This window comes from Vespa crabro, chromosome 25 (genome assembly GCF_910589235.1).
Source record: "Vespa crabro chromosome 25, iyVesCrab1.2, whole genome shotgun sequence".
In the NCBI taxonomy this organism is placed as follows: Eukaryota; Metazoa; Arthropoda; class Insecta; order Hymenoptera; family Vespidae; genus Vespa; species Vespa crabro.
In genome coordinates this window covers 3,256,816-3,269,986 of record NC_060979.1, presented here as the reverse complement: position 1 = coordinate 3,269,986, position 13,171 = coordinate 3,256,816, and the positions used below count along the sequence as shown (strand labels likewise).

At 33.6% G+C, this 13,171-nt stretch overlaps 1 protein-coding gene across 5 annotated transcripts in view; it reads right to left on the bottom strand.

Moving 5' to 3' along the window:
- Positions 1-12,248, bottom strand: part of LOC124432345 (dorsal-ventral patterning protein Sog) — a 58,724-nt gene extending 46,476 nt beyond the window's left edge. For 4 of the 5 annotated variants that reach the window (XM_046981248.1, XM_046981253.1, XM_046981252.1 and 1 more), the window contains exons 1-3: positions 11,876-12,247; positions 11,577-11,703; positions 8,217-8,349 (exon numbers count right to left, since the gene is read on the bottom strand). The gene's annotated coding sequence lies outside the window, so the exon portion shown is untranslated. Of the gene's footprint in view, positions 1-8,216; positions 8,350-11,576; positions 11,704-11,875 lie in introns of all 5 variants that reach the window. The other variant, XM_046981261.1, reaches the window with a different exon arrangement.
- Positions 12,249-13,171: the final 923 nt, after the last annotated feature.

The window sequence follows — 13,171 nt, the reverse complement described above, 5'->3', positions numbered from 1 at the left end:
GGAACACGACAATGCAGCCCCTCCCAACATCAAACAACCCAGCCCATCGATTCGCACCAGCGACCAAAAGAAAGGTTACAGATAGAGAGATAAAAAGAGAGAGAGAGAGAGAGAAAGAGAGGGGAAGGGGAAACGAGAAAGAGAAACGTTCCGTTCCCTATGTGTAACTATGAATTGTTAAGAAGAAGAGAAACAGATATTTGAACAACTAGTTTACTAAGAAACCTAAAGAAAGCGACCAAGTTTCTCTATCTAAGGCTATGATATAAATTATATACCCTATTACATTCGTACGTCCATGTATTAAAACGCGATAAAGAAAATCGATTACTATTCTTGTTTCGATTCTATCTTGAAAGTATAATGGTTTTTATTTTATTTGTTTTTTTTTTTTTTATTTTAAATTATCTGAATTTATTAGTTATCAATTAACAATGCGGCATACTAAAGGATTATTTTCGTTGAATAAACTCAGACCAGATCAGGATCAGGCCAGTCCAGTGAAAATCTCGACCAGTCTCGAGATATTCAATGTTCCTTGTTTTTATTCCGCGTGATAACTTCAATTCCCTTCTTTTTTTTTTCTTCTTCTTCTTCTTCTTCTTCTTAAAAATCTTATACGTACTTAAGCTATTCTTAAAATTATTTTATTCCGATTGATTCTTCTCCGATTTAAGAGAAAAATCAATTAATGTGATATTTTAAGAGCGAAATTATTGGAAATAGCCGTAGGACAACCTGGCAATAATAAATATTGGTAATAACTATGGTAATGTAAATAAGAAGAGAATCCTAAGAAGAAAAACGTCACATCAATGGGCTAAGGCGTGCTTATGGTGAATGGAGGAGGCGCGGTCATAGTTTCCTTTCCGTTCAGGTCTCCTGTCCGATTCACGGCGTGTCGAAATGACGTTAAACGTTAAATACGTTCGACGCACGTCGACCATGCAAATTCGTGTTCTACTAGCACGTTCACTAGACTTCCCTCCCGCCCTCCGCCCACCCCAGCCCACCTCCCTTTTCCTTCTTGTAAACTGTGAAACGTATCGTATAAATAATAGGATATAACTTAAGCTTAACCATAAAGACAACGTGCTTTACACGTACATACTCGAGACATTCTTACTATATATTATACATTGTAATAGAATATTTAACCATAAAAACGTTCTCGTTTAACCCATAGTAACCCATAGTTTCGTCCTGCAACTGCCATTCGAAATCATTAAACCTAATAATAGGTTTAACTATCGATTAAGAATATCTTTGTTAAACGGATAAACGGATTTATTTAGAAAAGTAGAAGAAGAATAAGAAAAAAAATAAGGAAAAGAAAAAGAAAAAAAAAAGTTAGATATCGACGTGGATAAAATACCATTGTTATTAGATTATTAATTTCGAAGATAAATCACGAAAGTAGAGTTTAAAATCAATGGAAAAATAAATGGATTAATCGTCGATAAAACACATGTTACATTGGTTTAGACAGTTTTCTTAGGTGTTCGAGTCGACTCCGTAAGACACGCGAAGGAACAATACTCTAGCAAGAGAGAAAGAAGAATATCTCTCGAAAGGGTTCCACCAGAGTGAACCAAAGTGAGAGAAAGAGAGAGAGAGAGAGAGAGAAAGAAAGAAAGAGAGAGGGAGAGAGAGAGAGAGAAAGAGAGAAGGGGATCGTGAACGCAGACGATACACGTCGCACACGCGCTCGCGCATCAGAGACCGCAAGGCGAGAAAAGAAAAATGACGAAGAGAGACCTCGGCCTGGCGTCGTGCGCTGTTCGAAGGCGAGAGAAGGACGACGCTTTCGCAGATTCCACGTGAGATACCTGCGGCATTCTTCGTTCTGCACCAGGCATTAAGCCGGATGCACATTCGTCGTGGACAACGCGCGCTGAATTCGTTTCCAAGAAAAATATCGCACGCCTAAGGAACAAATTTTACGGCAGATTTTGTTTGCAACCCCACCCGCCCGTTCTACCATTCCGGCCCGGCGGCTCAATCTCGACTAAATTCACCATACCGCACCATACCGCACTCTGCCCCCACCCCCATAAAAATCCTTCTGCTGTCTCCTATCCTTGCTGTCTACCACCCAATGTGACACCTTCGAAGTGATCCCAAAATCTCCTTCGGTTCGGTCATTCATAAAAAATAAAAAAAAAAATAAAAAAATAAAAAAATGACAGAGTTAAAAATCACATCGAATTAGGGATGCATGAGAAGGGACATGAACGTTGACACTGTATAACCCTTCTTCCTTCCTTTTTTTTTTCTTTTTTTTTTTTTTTTTTGAAGGAGAAATGGGCTTAAAAATTGAATCGAATAAAAAATGCAATGTTTCGTCGACAATAATGCAATACGAAATATAAAAAGTAATGATGAACAAAAAGTGGATTTGACGTTTACGTTATACCGTAATAGTATAAGGTTAATAATTACGAAGGATTACGATGAAAAAGTAATGGACTACTTTATATAAGTGATTACCTTCCTGTTAATGATCCCTCATGTAACATCGAGTTTTATCTGAGAACTACTTCCATCAACTTTCCACAAAACTGTTCCATTTAATCTTAGTTGGTTCGTGGAAAATCATATCCCGGTTAAATTTACTTTACTTCGAACGGCACGCTTAGATCTTAGCCGTTAAAGTTTATCTTTCTAATACGTAAAAAATGATCTATAGATCGAAAACACGAAATTTTATGGGGATGAGGGATATGGAACAAATAACCTCTGTGTAATTACGATCAAGTCGAATAATGATTTCTCTCCCATTTTCCCTTTCTCTCTTTCTCTTTCTGTCTGATCGTCGTTATTATCATCATCATCATCATCATCATCATCATCATCATCATCATCATCATCATCATCATCATCATCATCGAGAACGTGCGATTTCCTCGATACACGTTAATCGATCTTCATTACGTCGATTCATTGCAACCACAAAGGGAGAACATGCTCGACTACAAAAGCAAGTCTTTCGTTACGCTCCGAGAAACGTGATGAAGAGTAGAAGAGAAGAAACTCGTCACTCTCTCTCTCTCTCTCTCTCTCTCTCTCTTTGGGATGTGAAACAGTAAAAAAAAAGAAAGAAGAAAATAAATAAAATAGAGGGGGGGCAAAAAAAAAGGAAACATCGTAATTCTTCCGAGGAATGGCACGGAGTTCCTTTTGTTGCGGTTTGACGATCGAATTCTGACGCGTCTCGCGTTTTCGTCAGGTATCGTTCGAAGAGGATACAGAGAGAAAGAGAGAGAGAAAGAGAGAAAGAGAGAGAGAGAGAGAGAGAGAGAGAGAGAGAAGATGAAGGACGAAAAAGAAAGAGGTTAAAGCGGACTTGAAAGGATCGTCTGACCGACGACTATTCATAATCGGGAATGACAAATCTAATAGATTCTCGGCGCCTTGGCGGTCGTAAGTGTGAGAGTAAAAGATTGTTGGAGGAGGAGGAGGATGAGGAGAAGAAGAAGAAGAAGAAGAAGAAGAAGAAGAAGGAGACTCTGAGAGAAGTGTTTCTATTGAACGGATGTAACGCCATAAGAAGAGAAAGAGAGAGAGAAAAGATAAAGAGAAAGAGGGAGAGAAACCTGGCGTCCCTTCTGGACCGCGTTTAACAATGATATCCTTCCTTGGACGCTGAGGCCGAAGGAGGAGAAATAAAGTCAAGCTCGCTGTTGGTCAGCTATAACGCGAGTCTCTTTCTCGCACAATGCACATTGTCGTAGGAAAGGAATGCGGAGGGGTTTCGCATTGTCGATGCATGCCGCACGCCTTTCCAACCTCTTACAAGCCCTTACAGGACCTCAGGAGACCTTACGAGACATTACAAAGCACGATATCAAGGCGTTTCTAACTCTCTATAACCCACACCCCATATCACTACCATTCACTAGAGTTATGCCCCATCTATACCCACCCACTCATTATTTTACTATCGCTATTATCTTTACAATTACAACGTAACGATTAAAATCCATTCGTCGTCATTGTCTCCATCCCCATCAACCCCCACCAATCAACCAACTCATCCATCTCGATCTCATTTTAATAAAAATTCTCTTCGACGTTTCATTTCGTTGAGTGATCGATTCTCGATGAAGGTTTAAAGATTGAAATAAATAAATAAATAAATAAATAAAAAAAAAATAAATGAAAAAGTTATCCTTCATATTCATTTTCGATAAATAAAATAAAGAAAGAAGGAATTTCCTTTCAACCGTTGCAATTTCTCGAACCGACGAAATTCGTCGGGTGTAACAATAAAAAATAGAAGAAAAAAAAATAGAAGAAGAAGAAGAAGAAAAAAAAGAAGAGAAAAGAAAAATAGAATAAAAGGAAAGGAAAGTTTAAGGGCAACTTTCAAGAAATATTATAATACTTATCTCTCTCTCTCTCTCTCTCTCTTTTTCTTTTTTTCTCTTTATTCTCTCGTTTCAGCTGCAATATATCGGAACACCTTCCGGACAAGCACGGATAATCCTGGCATCGAGCTTGCTGGCACGTTTCTTCGTACGGAATAGGTATTCTCTATGACCAAGTGAGAGAACAATTCACTCTTTCTCTCTCTCTCTCTCTCTCTCTCTCTCTCTCTCTCTCTCTCTCTCCTTCTATCTCTCTCTCTCTCTCTCTTTCTTTCTTCTAACAGCTAGCTAGCTAGCTAGCTAACTGGCTAACTGGCTGACTATATAGCTAGCTAGCTAGCTTACACGTATAGATGGGGGATGGCGAGAAAGAAAGAAAAAAAAAGAAAAAAAAGGAAAGAGAAGGAAGAAGAGGAAGAAGAGGAGGAGGAGAGAGAGGAGAATGAGGAGGAGGAGGAGGAGGAAGAAGGCTACACAACTGTTGCTCTTTGCTTGGCACGAAGGCTCACAAATCGGTTTACGACCTTTCGGCGCCTTTTCACCCACCTGCTCTTCCTCTTCTCTTCTCTTCGTTTTCTCAATGTTCCTCTTTCAAAATGTACCTAGGTAACTATCCTAACCGTGGGAGTACGTCCTACGTGAATACATTTTAGTATTTCTTCCCTTATTTACTTACTTACTTATTTCTTCCTTCCTTCCTTCCTTCCTTTTATTTTTTTCTTTCCTTTTATTCTTTCACAAATCGAACTCAGTGACCAAAAAAGAGAGAGAATGATTTATATCTCTTTTAGATAATAATTTCTAATACTGACAAACGAAACGAATTGCTTGCTTTCTTCTATTTCCTTATGTCGTCAGTTATTTAACGCCTGAAAGGAGTCTCGCAAAATGCAAGAGAAAGAGAGAGTGAGAAAGAAAGGAAAAGAAAAGAAAAGCAAAAAAAAAAAAGGCCCTGGAGTTTTAACGGTCTACGATTAAACAGGAAATGACGATGTACAGATTGTTTGGCCGACATCAAAACCAATCGAAAGACATGGAACTTCTGTCTCTGATCTTTATAGCTCATTTCATTCAGGACAAGACGAGAATAAAGAAAGAGAAAAAAAAAAAGAAAAAAAAGATGAAATAGTTTACAACGACGAAAGAAGTTCATTATTCAGTTGGAGCAATATCAAAATCATTGATCGAATGTCCACCTTTTTAAGTAAATCCTTGATCGTAATCGTAGATAATTGTAAAAAGCCTTCGAACGTTGATTGATCATGCATATTTATTATACATACAATGGATTAGACGATCTGATTAGACTGATCTACTCGTTGCAAGACTTATGATTACTATTATTACTATTATTATTATTATTATTATTATTGTTATTGTTGTTATTATTATCATTATTATTCGTCATCTTGATCAGATTAATTAATACTCCTCGATAACATTTACAGCTCTCTTCAAAAGTTATTAGAGAATTACTCGTGTCTATCGATAAACGTTTAAGATCATTTTTACGAGTTTTCACTTATTTATTTTCTTTAAATATACCATGTTTCACTTCGCGATGCTGTTAAAAAAAAAAAAAAAAAAAAAAGAAAAGAAGAAAAAGAAGAAACAAAACAAAAAAAAAGAAAATCAAATTAATAATGTATTCTCGGCAAATGCAACCAACGAGGTTATCGCAAACTCGTTTGATTCTAAGTCACGCTGTAGACTTTAAATTTAGCTCGCGGCATAGATCCTTTATCAACGATAACAAACCTGACTCTAATTAATACCGACAATTCTATCATTCTCAGATTCCAATAACCAATTAAGCTTGATGTTAAATCGATTCAACGTTCTGCCATATTGAATTTGTTGCAATCGAATCAACATAAGATGCTCACTGGGGACTCGAACAAAATTTTTCCAATTGCATTAATTATTTTCATCGTTATTAAGATATCACAATCAACGAAACAACTTATTGAATTTAATATTGACGTTGACGATTAAAGAGAAGAAAGAAAAAAGAAAAAAAAGAAAAAAGAAAAAAAAGAAAAAAAAAAAAGAAAAAAAGAAACAAGAAAAACACCAAACAAACGAATAAAAAAAAAAAAAAAAAAGGAAACAAGGCAAGGCAAAGGAAAAAAAAATTGGAAAAAGATAAAAAAGACTATTTTTAGTAAACCATACTAGGAAAAGTTTGGTTTAGTAGTTTAAACGTGGGCAATATATATATATATATACATATATATACATATATATATATATATATATATATATATATATATATCGATTTGGTTCTAGGCATTCGAACGAAGAATCTGTGCCATGTCGCGTAAACACACTATAATAATAATACTATAAATACGCCGCTCTCGGCGAGACCAAACGTATGCAGGCGCCGGCGCCGCCGGTCGCGTACATTACACGCTCCGAGGAAGCATTATCCGTCCTACGTATCCAACGTTATTCACTCTCCTACTCATTCTTTTATCTCTCTCTTTCTCTCTTTCTTTCTCTTTCTCTACCGTTGCTACACTCACCAAACTGACCGGATCACACCACGGTTCGGATCGGAGCTGTAACTGGCTTTAAGTTGAACGACGACCAACCAAACCGATTCTCATCGTTTTCTCATTTCTAGTTTTTCTTTTTTTTTTCTTTTCTTTTTTTTTTTTTTTTTTTTATTTCTTTGGAAATCATCGAATCGATCTTTTCCTTAATCTCTATGAGAGGAAGAGAGAGAGAGAGAGAGAGAGAGAGAGATTACAATTTAATATCCGAATTGATTATTTGGATAATATTAATGATTGAAACAAAAGGAAATAAAAAAAAAAAAAAAGGTCATTCAAATTTGTACTAGATACGCTGTGAGTAATAACGTATTGGAGAAGAAAAAAAAAAAAAAAGGATATAATTTATCTAGAGAAAGAGAGAGAGAAAGAGAAGATATATATGTATATATATATCATGTAATTCTGATCATTTATCATTCGTCCTTTTCTCGGATAATATAAAGGATAATATTCTTTTTCTATCTCTTTTTCTTTCTTTCCTCTTCTCTCAATCAAAAGAAACAAATGTTGTAACTACGAATGTTGTTATTCTCAATAACTCCGTTGCATATGGACATGCATATGGACATAAATACGTATGTAAACGATACATACGTTTCTTTTTTCTTTTTTTTTTTTTTTTTTTTTTTTTTTTTTTTTTCAAGAGAACAAATTTATCTTAGAGTCGTGTAACGTTATGAACCTCCTCCCATGTTATTTATACCCTTCATTATCTCTATGTCTCATAACGTCAGTGTGCATTGTTTCACAGCAGTTACTGGCCGACCTGATTTTCCTTCTTCCCTTTCTATACGTGAACTTTTTTTTTATCCTCTCTCTCTCTCTCTCTCTCTCTCTCTCTCTCTCTCTCTCTCTCTCTCTCTCTCTCTCTCTCTCTTGAATCTTTTTATTTATTTTTTTTTTCTTACCCTCTCTCATCTTAATCGTGCAATAAATCCAACACCTATCCAACCGACCTTATCGTCGCGACGGCTCCCATTTTGAATAATAGAAGGAACGATCTGTGCATAGGTAAAACCTATCTATCTTTCTCTCTCTCTCTCTCTCTTTCTCTCTCTCTCTTTCTCTCTCTTTCTCTCTCTCTTTCTCTCTTTAAAATATTTGCATCGTATGTTAATACGGGATTGCACTTGGCAATAAAAGAAACATATAGTAACGTGACGTGAAACGCATAAACGTTCTTTTGTGTGTGTGTGTGTGTGTGTGTGTGTATATATATATATATATATATATAAAAAAAAAGAAAACATTTGAAATCAACGTAATTAACTGCTTAGAATCTTACCTTGCTTAATTTATTCTACGTAAAATCACGTATTAAGTATACTTTCGAAATACGTTGAAGTAATTGGCTCCGATATTTAACGCTTGGTAATCCAATAGATTGCTTCGAACTTTCGGATCCTTCTTATTATTTACTGTAAAGAAAGAAAAAGAAAGAAAATTTTTCAATATACCTTTTTATTCTGAAAAAGAAAAAGAGAAAAAAGATGAAGAAGAAAATGCGTCTAATTGTATAACGTTCGTAAATGAAAAAAAAATTTATTCGCGATAATTTCATTAGGTTCGTTTTTTTTTTCTTTTTTTTTTTTTTACGAGACATCCGTATTTTTTTTATCGACGCGCATTTAACTAACACATCCCACGGCAATTAATTCTTCAACGCCATTTTAACTTTTGAATCAGACGGAAACTGCGTATAAAGATATTTCGAATATCCTATTTACATTTTATTACCGTACAAAATTATATTCCTGGTTCGTGTCCAAAGTTCGTAATATAAATATATATATATATATATATATACATATAATTTTTTTGTCTCTTTTTCAATATAAATTACACTTTACATTCTGTATAACATTTTTTATTTCATTAGAAAATCGAAACAAAAAGCAAAATATAAAATAAAAAAATTGGATTTACTTGTTCAAAAAATCAAGCAATAACGCATATATATATATATACATATTAATCTATATTTCCAAATGAAATAGTGTAATAATTCCTTAAACATTAATATCATCGAACAAAAATTCTAAGATTTAAATAAGATTTTTTCCATTGTAACAATCATTACAGGATGATAATTATAAGCAGGACATTGAAAGGGTAATTAGATTGTTAAGTGACGCGGTCAAGGAAGAATCGAAAGGCCTCATGTTTGCGGTATCGTCGATACGCGACGTCTATTAAAAGCTAATTATACGGCATTCCAACATGGCGCAAATGCGTCGTGGGCGCGCGGACATTCAAATGAGAGTGCAGTATAAAAAAAAAAAGAAAGAAAAGAAAAAAAAGAAAAAAAGAAAGAATGAAAAAAAAGAAAGAAAGAAAAAAGAAAAAACCCTGTAGATGCATATCTATATGTAAATAAAAAAATATATATACATATATATATATATATATATACGTATATGATAAATAAAGATTCTTAATAGTCGTTGTAGACATATACACATAGATATCGAATTTAAGTTGTGCTTTCCCGCCACCTACACATGTAATACATACATACATACATACATACATACATACATAGAGGCAACTCTCTAACGCGTGCCATTCTTCGCCGTTTTATGGCTCCGTACTTGTAGTCGACCGATGGGAATGTTGGCGCCATTTGCCACGAACAACACGTCAGAGAAATGCGCGTACATGTATAAACAGACACACGTATGTACACACAAACACGTGGACGCGCACATATACACACAGAGAGAGAGAAAGAGAGAGAAAGAGATACATACAAATATATACACTTAGATATCAGATACGCATCTCCGTTATACACATAGAGAATAAAGGAGTCAAGTCGAATCCGCATCGATCGAATCTCGAGTTCGTTCTACCGAGACCATACTAGCACGACGATGTACGATTTCTATCGACTTTCGATCAAGAACGTGTGTATATATATATATATATATATATATATATATATATATATATATATATATATGTATGTATGTATGTATGTATTATATATACCATGCTTCTCCAACCGATTAGATCTTTACCAACGCCTGTGACATGGTCTTTCTCTTCCGCTAAGTTTTTTTCTATTTTCTTTGTTTTCTTTGCTTTTTCTTTTGCTTTTGTTTCTCCTTTTTCTATTGCTTTTATTCTTTCTTTTTGTCTTTTTTTTTTTTTTTAGGAGAGACCACCCATTTTTTTCTGTCTGTCCTCTCAACACCTAATTCCTATTTCTTTTTTCCTTTTTTTCTTCTCTATTTTCTACATTCCCAGACTAATTTATCTTTGACTTTTCGAAATTTCTCTCTACTAGATTCTACATATATATATATATATAATATATATATTATGTATATATATATATATATATATATATATATATATATATATATATATGTAGAACTGATCTCTCAGCTCGAGAACTTGTAATAATATTTTTCCAATGTCCAAAGTGAATTGATAACCGTGCTACCTTCTCCCTGGGGAAAAACAGAAGAGCCCAGCCATGTAAACTCAGACGTTGGTTTATCCTTTCAAACGTGTATATTGAAGAACATCGAAGAATTTTGCTATTGCTGATAATATATTTTAGGTTTTATGACGTTCATGCGATAATAAATTTGATCGATAGGTAAACCGATATTTTCGGATTTGATACGAACCTTGATTAACCTCTCATCCTTTTCATTTTTTTTCTTGTTTTCTTTTCTTTCCTTTCCTTCTTTTTCTTTGGAATAAAAAGCTCGCTTAACAATCGTTCGAACATAATCGAATATCATTTCGTTTCCATTTGAAAGAAACATGGCGTCCATTCGATACGACACGAATCGCGATAATCGAACGTTTCTTTTTAGAATCGAATCTATCGATAATTAATCGTTGGTCGAATAATTTGAAGAAAAAAAATATGACAGAAAGAGAGATAGAGATAGATAGATAGAGAGAGAGAAAGAGAGAGAGAGAGAGAGAGAGAGAGAGAGAGAGAGAGAGAGAGGATATGTAAGTTAAATACATACAACGTATGTATGTTCCAGGTTCCGCGCCATTACTATACAATGGCGACATCGTAATGGCCGACTTAATACCTAAAGTAGTATCGTTGAAAAAATTCGAGCTTCGTCGGTATTACCCGACGATCGATCAAATAGATATTATTCGTACGCATTTTCTTTCTTTTTCGTTTCTTTTTTTTTTTTCTTTTTCTTTTTTCTTTCTCTGTTTTCTTTTCTTCTTATCGACTGACACAACCTTTATTCGTACAATTATTATTATTATTATCGTCATTATTATTGTTATGAAAATTCGTTATAGAACAATTTTGATAATTTTTCTTTAGGCAGTGGGAGGAGTGGGGTGGATACGAAGAGTTAGTTCGAAGTTGGAGATATAACGAAAAAGAGATTATCATTAGCAAGCGCCCTGTCGATCGTTGTTCTACATTTCGCGATATCTGTCCTTGCGCGACAGAGCGCTCATTTAAAATAAAAAAAAAATATTTATCAGTAATGGTGACACGCACGCATAATTTACATTTATCGTTATGAACTGGACAACGACGTTGTCCGAGTACGTAACATTTCTACGACGTTTAGTTAAAAAAAAAAAAGAAAGAAAAAATATATATATATGAGCAAGGTAAAACAGTAAAGAAAAATTTGAAAACACCTACAAAAATGGTTAAAACGATGCACGAAAGTCCTGACAAATTTCTTCTTCCCAAATTACTGTTACGGTCCATCTTGTATCCTTTTCCTTTCTTTTTTTTTTTTTCTTTCATTTCTTCTTTACGTTCTCATCTTCAAACGAAAAAGAAAAAAAAAATATATACATATATATGGATATAAAATTAAGTCGACTATAAACGTCGTTTATATATGATTTACAAATAATTATAACCTCAAATTTACTTTCTATGCGAATATGCCGTGCCTTAAATATATTCGAAAATTACTACAACTTAATAATTACTTTTTATATGTTTGCTTATCGGACGGGAACACAAAAATTCCATCCAATTTTTACCAGAACTTTGTGTCTTCTTCGAATAAAGTACATATTCTTCTCGGTGATCATCTTCGTTAGTCCGACATGCGAAATCTCGTCGTATTTTTCGAGATTCCGTTTGAATATTTTTATCAGTCATGATGTAACCTTAAATAAAATTCCAACGAGGTAACCGAGACAATGACTTCCATCGAACTACGTCGTTTTTTGTTTTCTCTTCGAGAAAAATCCGCCTTCAGAGTCATTTTCATTCCGCTAGGCGTCGCGTCGATCGATCGGGTCACGTGACATTAGGCGCGATAAGAGAGAAAAATTTAAAATTACGTACGATCGATACGATATATATTTTATAAAAAAAAAAAAAATATATAAACATTAAATAGTTATATAAAGAGGATATATAAAAAAAAAAAAGAAAAGAAAAGGATTTAGTTTTATAAGAAAAACAAAAACCATCTAAAACGAATTTACCTATACATATATCTATATATGTGTATATATATATATATATATGTAATGTATTTGTTAAGAATAAACTACGTATAAGATGTAAATAAGTTACACACAAAGAACGAAGATTACAAATGGGAAAATGTCACGACACTGAGGTCACGCTTTGGAGTTAAGTTGCGAATGCAAATCGCCAGGATTTGACCCGTTTATCGTTTACGTAGTAACAATAAATAACTCTCCGTGACTAACTTGTGGTATATATTGATATTGTATAAAGAATCTAAAAGATTTTTAGAAAAGAGAATTCGAAATCTACGACAAACTTTTCCCTTCTTTTTTATTTCACTCCTAAGAAGTTCTATATTATAAAAAAAAAAAAAAAAAAAAAAAAAGAACAATAATTCGTCCTTCTTCTTTGAAGAATAAAAAAAAAAGAAAGAAAGAAAGAGTACAAAAAAGAATATTAAATTAGAATCACTTGTTATATAACTGCATATATATATATATATATATAGTTATTAATCTTTCCTTTTTTATTTTCAATGAAGAAAAATTGAAAAAAAGATAGCCCCTTCTTATAAAAAGCATTTATAACTTCTAATTAATGAACATACACACGTAACAAAGATTTTAAAGAAAGATTTACGATTCTATTCTACATGCGGTCATTTAAAATAATATATAGTAACTAAAAAACTAAAAAGATGATGATAGTAATAATAATAATAATAATAATAATAATAATAATAATAATAATAATAATAAAATGAAGAGAACTAACACAATGAATTAATTTATAATTAGTCG